The sequence below is a fragment of the Plecotus auritus genome (assembly GCF_963455305.1).
Source record: "Plecotus auritus genome assembly, chromosome: 9".
In the NCBI taxonomy this organism is placed as follows: Eukaryota; Metazoa; Chordata; class Mammalia; order Chiroptera; family Vespertilionidae; genus Plecotus; species Plecotus auritus.
The window spans coordinates 46,089,288-46,103,886 of record NC_137783.1 but is presented as its reverse complement, the minus strand read 5'-3'; the positions used below and the strand labels follow the sequence as shown (position 1 = coordinate 46,103,886).

Here is a 14,599-nt window from a genome sequence, read left to right as displayed (position 1 = left end):
GCTCCCTCACTGAGATCTACTGAACGTCAGCCCTCGACACAGGGTTTGTAAACAAATAACTTTAAAAACCCTCTGACCCAGTGCACACTCTCTTGAGCACTCTTGTATGCCCCCCCCCCTCACTTTTCCTGAGGAGTGCACTTTTGCTTTCTTTCTCCTAAACTCTAAAGGTCCCCACGAGACTCTCAACCAGGGGAGCCGCAGGCAGCAGCAGCTTGTCCTGGGCTAACCCTCTGAACTTGTCTTTAAGGACTCGTGTGCCTCTGTAACTTCCTTTTTTGAATCCACATAGCCCGGCTTGGCTCACTTCTGTTACTGTGACTTCCTTCCCTGAATCCAGGCAGCCCAGTCTAGGCCCACTCCTGTTGCTGTGATCTTGCCCCTTCTATCTTAAGCTCTTCCTTTGTTTCACTGTCCCCAGCTTTAATAACATACTCTTAAAAAATCACCTGGACTTGTGTCGTGAAAATTTTTCCTACACAAAGTCAAGAACCCACACATTCCAGATTGTGCTGGGACAGACCTAACATGATCCTGGTCCCTCTCTGGTGACAACAAGAAATTATTTCCTCTGGGAACAGTGCAAGGGCAGTGGGAACCCCATAAAGGGTTGGCTTGATAAGCCACCATGAAAAGGGATGGAGATTTTAAGAGCTAGCAGGATAGTCTTAGGATACCGACAGAACACCATTAATACGAGGCACTGTGGTGAGAGGCACAGAGGCCTACCAGACTTCCACTGCTTTCCACCTTGTTTCCCACACACCCAGAGTGGTCAAGTGAGCTGTCAAAGGGACTCAGCCACACTCCAGGGCACCATCTCTTTTCTCACTAATACACCCCACTTCTCTCAGAAAGAAATCCCATCTGCTCTGGGGCCAGCTTTCAGCCAGGATCCCCCTGTCTTCCTTGGCTTCTGAACCCTTTTGAGAAAAGAAAGCAGAAGTAGAGGGAGGCTGAGGCAACATCCCGCTTCAGTTCGTACCAGAAGCCTAAGCACAATGGCTGAGTTGCCTGTGAGGGCCAGGAGTCAGCTGATCTGAGGTCAAGCTATTTGGCCACTAAGGATGAATAGGGTTCTAGGTTGTGGCCTGAAACAGCCTGTAGGAAATATAATACATCTTTGAAGTTCCATACTTTTATTACAAATAATGCAACTTTGCATTCTAGTTTTACATCCTGTCTGTGTTAAATTTTAGCGGCAACTTTTAACATTATTTACTAAATTACTTAGTTTAACTTAGTAAAAGTTAAGTTTTACTTAACTTTAAACATTTCTTACTTTGAAATTTTAGCCCTGCCTAGCTGGTGTGGCTCAGTGGTTGAGTGCTGACCTATGAACTAGGAGGTCACACACACTTTAATTCCCACTCAGGACACATGCCTGGGTTGCAGGCTCAATCTCCAGTGTAGAGTGCGCGGGAGGCAGCTGATCAATGATTTTCTCTTATCATTGATGTTTCTGTCTCTATCTCTCCCATCCTCTCTGAAAATAAAAATATATTTAAAAAAAACTTTTTTAGCCCTGCAGGCTGGGTAGCTCAGTTGATTGTCATCCTGTACAGCAAAAAAAAAAGGTTGTGGATTTGATCCCCAGTCAGGATGTGTAGGAGAGGCAGCCGATTGATGTTTCTCTTGCACACTGATGTTTCTCTTTCTCAAAAAAAAAAAAAAAAAAATCACTAAAAATATATATCCTCAGGTGAAGATTAAAAAAATTTAATAGAGAAAAAATATACTGCAATTATCCTGTGTTGGGATTTTCATACTCCAGTTTTGAAAACCCAGACCTAAAGAATCTCAAAGGCCTCTTCAACTTCCATAGGGATCATACGGAAGGAAAGAAAAATCATGAGTTTCATGGAGCTACTTTGCTAAAAATCCCAGGCCAGGCCCGTAGGGTGTGGACCATCTGGAGGAGGCCTGCCAGAGAAGGTAGAAGCAGACATTCCAGTTCCAGCCTTTCAGTGGTCTTGACCTTTGAGGGTTTCTAATTGCCATGTATCAAAGGGGAAGGTGGGGTCAGGGTGGCTTTGCTCATCAAGCTGGGGGGAGTGGGAGAAGGAGAGACAAGGATGATCAGGAGCTGCTACAGTGGGGACAGCCTGAGTCCAGGCTCACTGCCTGCCTGGACAGCAAAATGAGGCCTATTTTTTTGTTTGTTCTTCCAGAGCAGAAAGACCAGAAAGGCTTTGTCCAGCCTCTGGATACCCCAAGGAGCCGAGGTGAGTGAGGCTGGGTTAGAGTGTTCAGCAGAGAGGAATCAGCCCTCTCACTTGTCGGAATTCTTCATTCAGTGGAATAAACCTTACAATCTTTGAATGTTAGAGCCTGTGGGCCCTGGGAGAGCACCCCCCCGCGCCCCCCTCCTCTACTTTATGGACAGGAAACTTGCTGGAGGGCCAGGAGCCTTAGGAGGTGAGCTGCCCGTGATCTCTCACTCTCCTGGCAGTTAGGTCTCACTCAATCCCCAGGAACTTTCTTTTCCCAGACGTCCAACTGTTTGTTTCCTTGCCCCTCTGCCAAGTCTCTAGCCTCACTCAGAAGTGTTTTTTGTTGTTGTTTTTTAAAAAAATCTTCAGTGCCCGTATTAGCCAAAGGCTTGGGAAACTCAGGTTTATGCAAAAAACAGCCACCCAGGGTCTCCAAGCTAGGCCTTCTTCTGGAATTCCTTGCTGGCAGGTGATGGAAGCTGCCAGTTCCACCTGACAACTGTGCCACCCCTCACAAAGATCTTTAATCTTTCTGGAGCTTTTATGGTTTTAAGACCACGTCCATATCCTTTAGTATTTTCATAACGCTGTCTATAAAAATAACTACTGGGGACCCTTTCCCCCTCCCCACGTGGGAGTCTGTACTTGTTCTTCAGTAAATCTCCACCTTTGCTATACAAAAAAAAAAAAATAATAATAACTACTAACATTTGTGTAGTGTAGACTGGTCGGGCTCCATCAGTGTCATTTTGCAAGTAAGAAAACCGAGGCTCAGCCCTGGATGGGTGGCTCAGTTGGTTGGAGTGTCATCGGGTACACCAAAAGGTTTCAGGTTGGATCTTGGGTTGGGCAAGTATCAGAGGCAACCAATCGATGTTTCTTTCTCTCTCAAAATCAATTAAAAAAAAACATATCCTGGGGTGAGTATTAAAAAAGCAAAGAAAACTGAGGCTCAGCTAGGAGCAGGGGCTTGCCAGTCAGCAGGCTGGAGCCATGTCTCTGGATATAGGCTCATTTCCTTGATCCCAAGTTACTAACACTCTTAGCTGTGAGCCTCTATGGGGACTGAAGGGGGCCAGTACATGTTGGGGAGTGGTGGTGTGGAAGAGGTAGAGTGAACATCTGGAGTTGTTGACAAAAAACTTTCTCTCCTGGGTTGGCCCCTGTTTTATCTGATCAGGTTCTTCCTCCCCCTGCCGAATTAAGCAGCCCACTTCTCTCTCCCCTCCCCCGCTCCTCTCAAGGGGTTTGCCTTTAGCTAGACACCCACGGGCCAAAAGTGACAGTGGTTCTGTCACCACAACCCTCCAGGAACCCCTCCTGAGAGCTCTCGTCTCCTCTAAGAAGGCTAATTTGGGGAGCTCCATAAGAGGGACCTCTCCTTGTCTCCGTGTCCACAAAGGCCGACTTTGGCATAGGAATCTAGAGCTACTGCTGAATTTCTTTGTACAGACTTAAAAAACAAACGCAGAAACAAAAATTCTAAGTTTCTAGAGTCTGCTCTGGGAAGAGGGGCACACAAGAGCTTAACCGACTTCCGTAGTCGGGCCAGCCGGGGTGGGGGAAGGGAAGGCCCCCTGCTCGCTCCCCCTGCGCTTCCCCACCCGCTGTGAGGTGCGCCCGTGGGGAGCCCGGCCTCGGAGGTGACAGATGCTGAGCAGCTGACTTGAGGGTGGGTCTCCGCGGACCCCCTACAGGGGTTTGGCGGGGGTGGGGAGCTGGGACGTGACTTGGAAAACGTTCATCTGGGGGGATGGGAGGAGGATAGAGGGACAGTGGAACTGGGGAGAAGGGCGGGACTTCCCCGGCCCCGCCCACCACGGGAGAAAGGAGACTCCTCCCACTGTCCGGGAAGGAGGCGCCGGCGCAGAGATGCTGAGCTCAGCGCTTTGGACCCGGGGCTGCTGGGTGGGGGCAGGGCGGAGGGGCTGCGCCTTTCGGGTGAGCACCGAAGACGGGGAGAGGGGGAGGGAGGGAGAGGCAGAGGAGGCTCTCACAGCCCTGAGGCTGTAACTGTCCGGGGACCTAGTCTCCTAACAAAGCGGTCTCTGTAGGGGTGGGGAGGCCTCTTGGGTGCACGGAAAACCTTATAGGATTGGGCTGGGGAGTGCCTATGAGTCACCACTCTAAAGCCCCGATTTAGCCCCAAGACCTCACGTCATAGAGGCTGAGCCGTTGTGCCCTCTGACCCCAGGATTTGTTTGGTGGAGGGAGTGCAGGGAGTAGTGCCCACCCCTGTATGGCTGCCTGCCAGAACTGCTCAGGCCACCTCCAGCCAGTGCAGGCAGGGACTTTTATCTAAGGCAATCTTAAAAAGATGCAGGGAAGATCAGCTTGAGAGGAGATGGAAGAAAACCCTTCGTACCCACCTGGCACAAATGGTTACTCAGGCTGAATGGGTGGGTGGCTATTTTTGAGTTGGCCTACATACCTATTTGCCTCTTTATCTTTTTAATATCACACATGGTTATTATGGGAGCTTTTCTTTAGCACTTGGTGCAGCTGCTGCATTTGCTGAGGGCTGCACAATGAGGCGTGTTGCCTCACTCTCCCAGGAAGTTTTAAGAGACTGGCCCTGGAAAGCAGGACATCAATAGGCCAGCAGAAGCTTCACCAAGCTCTTTTCCCAAAGAATAGGATCCTAGCCCTGATGCACCAGCTCCAGAGCTGGCCAGCCCTGGAGGCAAGGACTGCCATTCAGACTTGATAACACTGTCACTGGGTTTTGCTGGGGCCGGCCTGTAGCCCCCAGGGCCTCTGGGCCTCCTTGCTTGCAAAAGTTGACCTTGTGTCCTGCAGCCCCACACTGGCAGGCTTTCTTTTACACATGGAGAAAGTGAGGCAGAGAGGAGTTATGGACAGAACTGGTGTGGGATTTACTCCTCTGATTAAGTAGAAACAAGGAGAGTCTGGAACTTTCTATGTATTGTACCTAGTGTAGCCTCCCTAGGACTTCTATGAATCTTTTAATAGCTCCCTATTGTCTTTAATACATATCTGGCTCCTTATTTTGGCCCACCAAGCCTCCAGGGCAGACCATTGCCTATCTCTAGAGTCATTTCCCTTCCACAGCACAGGAGGGGGTAAATCACATATGGTTCTAATTACCTCTGAAACGCTTTTAAATTTTCCATAAAGTACAGTGTACATAGCTTTGTGTATACAGCTTTGCAGAGTAATATGTATGTAGATGTGCAAAATATATACAGCCATGTACAGTGGATCATAAAGAGGACATCAACAAAGTATAAGCATATAATTTATAGTATTTTTAATCACATAAAAGAGAAACAGACACATAGACCCAGAAGTGAGACTGTAGAGGTAAGAGCAGATTTCTGTCTTCTCCCATCTGGTGCCCTCTCTGGGGCATGAAATCCTTGGCCCAGGGAAAGAGAATCGGGGACGCTTGTGCTACTTAAACTGCTCTTTTTTGCTTGGATGTTTTTTCAACACTGGTATGACTGACTTTATCCAGGGTCCCGCAACCTGTGGGATGCCTTTCCTCTATGATCTTTAGAATCTTCTCTTTCCACTTGCTTCCATCTTCACAGTGATTACTTTCCTCAGATGCCCTTCTAGCTCTGACTCATACTCCATGCTTGTCTGAAGCTCAGAGCCCTCCAGGAGCCCTCTTTCAACACAGTTGGGAAGCTCCATGTTCCCCTGCCAGGTAGTGCAGGGCAGGGAGTCCAGCCCAGACCTGCTTGGCTTTGAAGCCAGTGCTTAGTTCACATAACCATGACGAGTTGCTCTCTTCCCACTTGACATGGTATATTGAAATGATCCTATTCTGGGTCTGATGCCTCCTCAGACTGTAAACTCCTCCAGGAATCACATGTTTTAAATCAAAATTTTAAGTACCCACCACTACCACCACCACAACTCCCCCCAACACCCACACATACTCTCACACATACCTTCTATATGTCCATACATATGGTGTATGCTCAACAAATATTTGGCCCAGATTGAATGGAATTAGAGCCCATGTGCGAATCAAGTGTGAATCAAGGTTAGTGTAAATCAGCAAGTAGTCTTCTGGATCCTCCCAGGCCATGGGGAACTCTAATAGCATATATTATTGTCACAGTAAGTTAAAACTGGGAAGGGGATTTCCCTTCTTGTCAGATGAGAAGACTACAGGAGAAGTGTCCAGAGTGGACTGGAATGGCAACAGATCCCCTGGTCTGCTGACTTGCACTGGCCTTCTCCATTGCACCTCATCACCTCTTCATAGAGGCCTTCCCTGGCCCCATTCCTCCTCTGTCGTTTCCTTTCAAAGCACTTATCCCATATGTAATTATACTTGTGCTTATCTGTGTGTGTGTCCAATGTCTGCCTTTCCCACTGACTGTAAGATCCAGGAGGCCAAGGTCTGTATCTGTTTCATCCTGGAGCTCCAGTACCCTGCACAAAGTCAGGCTCACAGATCCCAATAAATATATGTGAAAACCAAGAATGAGTATTCATGTGGCCTGAGAACCTCCTTATGTTTCCCTCGGGCGGCACTGAGGTTGGCTGACAAGTTGCAGAGTTAATAGGACTAGAGTGCTCCTTGCCAGTAGCTCCTAGGCAAACACACTGTCTTGAGGAGCTTAAGATGTAGGAGGGGAGATAACACACCTAGTGAAAAACCCTAACACAAGGAAGGTGGCTGAGCTGGGTGCTAGCATTGAGCAGTGGTGTGGAGGGCAGACTGGAGGTTTGAGAACTGAGGCTGAGAACCAAGTAAACAGCGATTGCAAAAACTGAAAACCACCTAGGTGTCTATGCCAGGAGAACAGTGAAATAAATTCCAAATCCTGGAATATTATGTGGGTGTTAAAAAGAGTGAGGTAGATTTTGGAAAGATGTCCAAGATACATTGTCAGGTGAAAACAACAAGTTGCAGAATAATGTGTATGCTATAATCTCATTCTGAAGAAAAAGCAGAGGACACGCCCCTGCAGACACATACTTAAGTGTGCAGAGAAAAATCTAGGAGGATACTGGAAACTGTTTACAGAGGTTATCTCTGAGGGATCGAGGGAGGGGAGCTTTTACTTTTTCATTTTCACCTTCTGCACTGTTGGGTTTTCACCATGAGCTCATATTGCTTTCACAAGAGTTTGTGTTTTTGTTATTGCAGGATTGGGGGATGGGTAAAGAAGTGGGTGGGGCCAGAGAGGTGGAGACCCAATGAGAAATGCTGCAGGGTGAGGGGCACTGACAGGGCCTGGAAAGATGGAGGAAGGGTCTTAGAAGGCCCTGGGGTTCCAATTGTGGAAAAGTAGAGACTATTGTGGGGACAGGGGCATCGAGTGGAGATGGGATGTGGGAGCATAGTGCAGTGTAGGACGACTCATTCAAGGTGACTGACCACAGTGCTGGTGACCCTGGGCAAGAGACTGGAAACCCAAGGCCGGGGACCCTGACTCATAGGAACAAGGGCAAAGAAAGGAATAAGGTGGGCCTTTAGGACCCTACGGATGCCTTGGCCAGTTCACTATCCTTTGGGTACAGACCGTTCTGGCTGCAGCTTGGAAACAAATGAAGCAAGGAGGGGCCAAAGCCTAAGCCAACAGAGGAGGTCTGCCTTCCCCCGGCTGGGTGTGCCCGCCTGGGTCTCTGTGCTCCTCCTGCTTGCTCTTCTGGGCTCTCAGCCAGGCCGAGGGTGAAAGACCAGGGCTGTGGCCCCTTCTGGAGGCGAAGCCCCTTCCCAGGACCAGGAGCAAAGGAAGTCAGAACAATGCTGTTCATGGAGAGATTGGGGGAGAGGGAGCCGAGTAGGGGCAGGAGAAGTTTCTTGGCTCAGATAAGCCAGTAAAAGACTGGAGAAGGTCAAAGATGAGGAATGTTCTGTGATTTCTAGACAGCAGCTCATTTATCTCATAATACTTGCTCTGAGCCCGGGTCCAGTGGTAATACTGCCCCCATGCAAGCTGGATAAAGAACCCACTTTGAAGGGACTGTGCCTGAAGTCTTGTCTCTTCACAAAAGCCCCGATGAAAGGAAGGAAGTGAACACCTGCCATGTGCCATGGGCACTTTCACAGGTGTCTGTTTAGTCTGCACTGCAACCTTCTCAAAGGCGGTATTCTTTTACAAGGCAGGAAACTGAGGCTGGGGAGGATGGTGCCTTGACCATGACCACATGGTTAGGAAGTGTTAAAGCTGGGATTCGAACCTGGGTGTGCCCATGTCCCACTTATAATTTGGTTGCTTGGAGCTCAGAACACATTTTCCCATCAAAATAATGCTGTAAGTGGTGGTTTGGTTGCCATAATGGCCTCGCTCACCCAGGGTATAGCCAGAATTAATTCTATGTTTCAGTGTGGTTGTGGATGAATCAGGCTTTTGCGGGCTAGCCTAGAAACCCACAGGAGAGGGAAAATGCATTTGAGGGTGTGTCCAAGCTGGGAACTGTTGCCCTTACTGTAGTACCTGATTCAGGGCAAGCAGGGAATATGGTGGCTCAGGGAGCACTTGTCCTTTCCCAGCCCTGGGGAGTCCTAGATGTTCACAGGAGCGAGGAAGAGCATCGTCAGGTTTGGGGTTTATAAGGCAGGGAGTGCCGCATGAGAATGTGCACTAATTTCCAGACTCTGCACATTTTAGTCCTTTTTCTTCCTTACACTGCTCCTCAGCTCTTATACTTCTTCCTCTAGGATGGAGCACTCCAGGCAAGATCTAGGTTCACTTTCCCCACGGACTCTGATGTCTGTGTATGAAGTGGCTGATGATAATCACTGCACAGGAATAGGAGTGACTATAGGAGCTCAAAGCAAAGATCTGTAAAGCTTTTATTTTTTTTAATTTGTTTTTTTAAATATATTTTATTGATTTTCCACAGAGAAGAAGGGAGAGGGATAGAGAGTTAGAAACATCAATGAGAGAGACACATCGATCAGCTGCCTCCTGCACACTCCCCACCGGGGATGTGCCTGCAACCAAGGTACATGCCCTTGACTGGAATCGAACCCGGGACCCTTGAGTCTGCAGGCCGACGCTCTAGCCACTGAGCCAAACCGTCTAGGGCGATCTGTAAAGCTTTTAGAGTGACTTCAGGGAGAGCATTCATTCGTTCATTCACTCATTTATTCAACAGATACTTGTGGGAGTGCTGGGCACTATGCTCCTTCCTTATTGGCACTTCTTTTGCCAGAAGAATCCTGGGCAGGATTGACTGTTGGTCTTAGACCCAGAATCTTAGCATTGGAAGGAACAGATGGAAACTGCTGTCATTCATCAATTCAGGAAGGTCTGAGTGTCAGGCTAAACACTGAGAATATGTAAGTATGAAACATGAAGTCTAGAGAGAGGAGGAAAGTGATTTGCCCAGTTTCTTAATCCAGGGTCCCAGTGACTGGACCAGTACTTGCTCTTTCTGGCCATACAGATGGCCTTCCTCCTTCCTGCTCAAGATGGGTCCCAGTTATCTTTTAGGATTCCTCTGTTCTCCCCAGGAATGGAGTCTGGGGCTGGGGGAGGCCACAGAGAAGTAGCAGGATTCCTTTCTCACTGATAGTAACAATGGCTGGGCTCTCCCCTGGAGTGAGAACTGGATTTCCTGTAGGTGGGGTTCAGGAAGACTTAGAAGGCTTTTCTCATTCTTTCAATGAGCCACCTGCTTGCTGAATTCCAGGTCTTCACAAGCACCATTCAATCTGCATGTACCTCTGTTTCCCAACCTCCTTTACCTGACTAATTCCCATTGGGCTATGGCTTAAAGGGCTCTTCCTCAATAACTTTGCTCACCCATAGCACTCCAAGCTCATTCGTAGCACCTTGGACTTCCCATAGGATGACTGTGGACCTTGGGATTGCTCTTGCTTATTTTTTTTGAAATACAGTTTTATTGATTTCGGAGAGGGAAGGGGAGGGAGAGAGAGATAGAAACATCAATGATGAATCATTGATCAGCTGCCTCCTGCACACCCCCTACTGGGGATCGAGCCCGCAACCCAGGCATGTGCCCTTGGCCGGAATGGAACCTGGGACCTTTCAGTCCACAGGCCAACGCTCTATCCACTGAGCCAAACTGGCTAGGGTGCTCTTGCTTATTGAATGCCTTTCTACTGGACCGTGATCTCTAGGAGGGGCAGTCACCAAGACTGCCTTTCCTTTGTGTACTTGTTTTTAGCAATTGTGTGCCCATTATCTCAGGCAATGCTTAGTATACAGAAGGTGTTCAATGTGCAGTTGTTGAATAACCTGTGATCCATAGCTAAAGGCAAGGCCTTCAAGTGAGTGACTTTGATTCAGGTCATCCAACAACTGTCTTATCAAGGACCAGCACACACACAGGATATAAAGATAACTTAGAAAAAGAGGTTTACAATCTAGTAGAGGAAATTTAAAAACTGTAAAAATCTCTTCTAATCAGAGAGCCTCCATTCCCTACTAGTCCTCCCTCCCTCACTGGTAGCTCATTGATTCTTGGCTACTTGAACTGGGGCCTAGCATATACCTGAGTCCCGGGACCCTCTACAGGCACAGAACAACCTGGGGCCTGGTGTGCTGCACAAAGGATCCTGGGGGCAGTTCCAGGGAGCTTATGCACAGGACAGACATGATTGCTAGGACTTGCCAGATTCTAGACAGGGCAGAGTTTGGGCCATGGCTCCTCTGTACAGTTCTGCACCACATGCCTGAGCTTTGAGCTGTTTTGGAGAATTCATTAAGAATTCTCAAATTCATCTGCAGAGAAACTTTGAAGGCAAAGGCTTACATTCATTTCAAGGATTTAAAATGATATCTCAAAATCAGTTATCCCTAGAGTGTTAGGAGACCTGGGTCCCAAAATCTTGATACTGACCATGGTTGTTCCTCCCAATATACAGAGCTTCTGTTTTGTCATCTGCAGGATGTTTTGTCAGGGGGGACATGAGATCCTACTGTGTGACAGTGCCAAGCACAATGAGGATGCTTCAGGAAGGAGGATGAATCAGAAGGTAAGTGCTAACAGTCTGGTCACTGGGGGCCTCACTCAGTAGGGAGGACAAAATGGAAATGGCTTCCCGGGGTCCAACAGTGGACTTCATGCAGGTGCAGGCAGCTAAGGCTGAGGGTGTGAGAGAGGCAGCACTAGGACCCAGGGGCGGCGTCTGGAGCCGGCTCAGCTGGGTAAGTTCCCAGCCAGAACACAATGTTCTCAGTGTACCCACAGGAAACCCTAAAGAGGAGAACTGCACATGGCCCTCTGCTGGGTGTGTTCTGGTCCCAGCCTTTTATTCTTTTTTCTAACCTCAGTCCCCACTTTCACATCCTGTAACCTGCAGAGCTGCCTGTCCCACCCCGCTGGGCTGGTCCCAGGCCCTGGGAGAGCAATCAATGCAGGAAGCCCAAGGCCTCACTGACCTTAACCATTTTCAAATAAGACCATTTGCCTCTAACCTTGGCTTCCTGAATCGACCCTTTGTGATGGAAACTTTTCACAGTACAGAAGGCAGACTCAGGGGACAAAGCTGAGTTGCTGGCTGAGGCCAGGGTCTTGGCTCAGAGAAGGGAAACAGCTGATGCCGCTGAACCATCTCCTCCCTTCCTCTCTGAAGGCCAGACCCCACCTGGGACCAGGCGAGGGCCTGCACTGCTGCTGCATAAATCAGAAGGAACTGGGAGCTGCCTGGGGAAACAGGGCCAAGTTTGGAGCAGAACATCCTATGATGTGGTTCCGAGTTTTTATTTCCACGAATGCTAGAATACGTTGTCCCACCAAGTTATTTTTATTGAATGAATTTTTTTTTTTTTTTTTTTTTTTAAAAGCAAACCTCTGCAAAACCAACAGCCCTCTATTACAGGGAAGGACAAGGTGAACTTTTCACTTCCTTCCCCTCAGCCTATCAATTCATCTGTGGTTTTGTGTCACCCACACTTCTATGCTATATTCAATCTCAATTTTTGCCTCCTTGTTTTTGAAGCAGCAAGAGCCAGGCTTTTAAACCTGTGTTGCTCTACAAGTTGCATGAGGCTTTCAAAACAATCTTTTAGTGAGTTCTCAAAACAGATTGCAAAATGGAGACCCACCAGCCTTCTGGGCAGGTATGGAGGCCAGATGCCAGCCTCTAGGCAGAGGCGGGCGGAAGAGAGTGAGCAGTGGGAGAGAGCATGCAAGAAGCCAGCACCACCCAGCCATATTCTGGCTAACTGCTCTGTTGGAGGGCTGCAAGGAAGGAGCCAAGTTCTGGGTGACACACTGTGTATCTGCCTCCTTAATGAGGGGCCTTACCATGGAAAAGAAACCTCAGTGCTTCTATTAAGCTCCATTAATAGGGCTCCTTCCACTCTGACATTTTAGAGTCTTTTTCCAAATATTGTTTTGTAAGAGTTTTATGGTGTCCTCACCCAGGCCAGTAAAAAGATTCTATGGGTGCCTCCCAGACCTGTCCAGGCTTAGGGATTCCCTTCTTGGAGAAGGGCCTATAAAAGCAGGCAATGCTGCTACTCCTGGGGAAGTCCGCTCAAGGCTCGGGGTCTCAAAGGACTTGGATACTAGTCTTAGTTTTTTCAACTTGCTGTATGACCCTGTGCAAGTCACTTTCTCACTCGAGGCTCTGATATCCTCATTACTCAAAGGAGAAAGTTTGGTAGACATCACTGTTGTAAGTGGAGTTCTGTCCCTTCCCAAAGTTCATATGTTGAAGTACTAACTACACCCGCTACCTTAGAATGTGACCTTATTTGGAGATAGATCTTGTCAGAGGTAATCACATTATAATGAACTCAATAGAGTGAGCATTAATCCAATATGGTGGTGTCCTTATAAAAAGGGGAAATTTGGACACAGAGACATTACACAGAGAAGAAATGATGTCAGAGACATTGGGAGAAGATGGTCATCTACAGGCCGGGAGACAAGCCTGGAACAGATCCCTTTCCTTGGCTTCCAGAAAGAACCAACTATGTTAACAACTTGATTTTGAACTTCTAGCTTCTAGAACTGTGAGACAATTACGTTTCTGTTGTTTAAGCCACTTAGGCTGTGGTACTTTGTTATGGCAGCTCCAGTAGGCTGTTACAGCAGCCTTAGCCCAAACTAGCACAGTTGCTAAGGCCCCTCAGCTCTTGGGCTACAGGATTCTTTCCTGCCATCTTGGTGGCTTCCTCTGTCCCACATGGTCTTTCTCTTACCTTCTCCCATTGAGTAAATGACATCATGTGTGAAAAGTGCTTAGCACAATGCCCCACATATGGTAACTTCTCACTATCCATTAACCATTACAAACATTACTATTAGGGTTCTCATTGTCTAGACCCAACCTGTACCTACCCTGAGACCCTCTGTGTCAAAATGAGAGGTGTGGGTTCTAAGCCCAGGCCCTCGTGATCAGTCAGGCCTTCATTATTGAAGCCTTTCCCACCCCCCTCGCAGCTTTTAAATCTAAGAGTATTAATGTGGCACCTTCCAGGAGCCTAATTCTTTTTAATGGAAAGCTTATTTGCCACAGAGCCAGTAGGACTCAAAGGAGGCTGCAAAGGCTCAGAATGGGAAATTATTTCTCTGTCCTTGGACTCGATGATCCCAGGGTCATGCAGAGCTGCAGAACTCTAAGGCTAAGCCTCTGCTTTCTTGTTTGCCTAATGAGGACACCCCTTGACTGGCAGCGTACTGGATAAACCTTAACTACAGGTGGGGTCAGGGCTTGTGCTTCTGGACAGCAAAATGCTGCCTTCCTCCTTGGTCCTCCATCCCCCTTCTGCTTCTTTTGAACGAATACTCCTCTGTACTGAGAGATGGCATGGGGAACATGTCCTGCTTTCTTCCTGACTCCCTGAGTCCATAGGTCTCTGAAGGTCAGAGCACCTGGTACTCCAGCTGCAGTCTCGGGCTGATCAGGAGAGTCCGAATTTCCTTTGCATTATCAGGAGTGCTTTCAAAAAACACTCTGGCCTTGAGTTTGTTGAAGCGGGATCACAGAATGAACCTTGAGTCTTCTCTGGGCGATGACACTGGTCCAGGATAGCAAAGTTCTAGGTTGTCTTCCAGGCAGGGCGTGTTTGTTTGAGAGCTGAATTGCCCTGACTTCACAGGATACACCAGATTGACTATATTTTAGAGACTGTGAAGAAGGTTAAGTGGGTAGAGTCTGACTCGAACAGCCCCAAAACATGACCTTTGGGTTTGCTAAACAAATGAAGTGCCCGTGCTTGTGTGGTTTATCCTGAAACATACGCCTGAAGATTTCTGAGAATAAGGAGGGGAGAGAGGGCGTGGGAGTCTACTTCAGGCTTTCAGGGCCAGGGAAAGGAGGAGGAGAAACTGTTTAGGGGGAAAACATCTTCCCACAATGTCCATATACTTTACATTTGATCATTCTAGGCTGCCTCTTATTCTGGTTTTTGGCTCAGAGCCCAAAAGGGAGGCTCCTTCAGTAATTCTGTCTGAACTTAGGACATCTGCCTTTC

At 48.1% G+C, this 14,599-nt stretch overlaps 1 long non-coding RNA gene across 1 annotated transcript in view; it reads left to right on the top strand.

Annotated features, from left to right (window-relative positions):
* The first annotated feature begins 2,169 nt into the window (after positions 1-2,169).
* LOC308234434 overlaps positions 2,170-14,599 on the top strand; it is a 29,707-nt gene continuing 17,277 nt past the window's right edge. Inside the window, exons 1-2 of the long non-coding RNA XR_013959059.1 lie at positions 2,170-2,225; positions 11,061-11,148. This is a non-coding gene — a long non-coding RNA (uncharacterized lncRNA). The remainder of the gene's footprint in view (positions 2,226-11,060; positions 11,149-14,599) is intronic.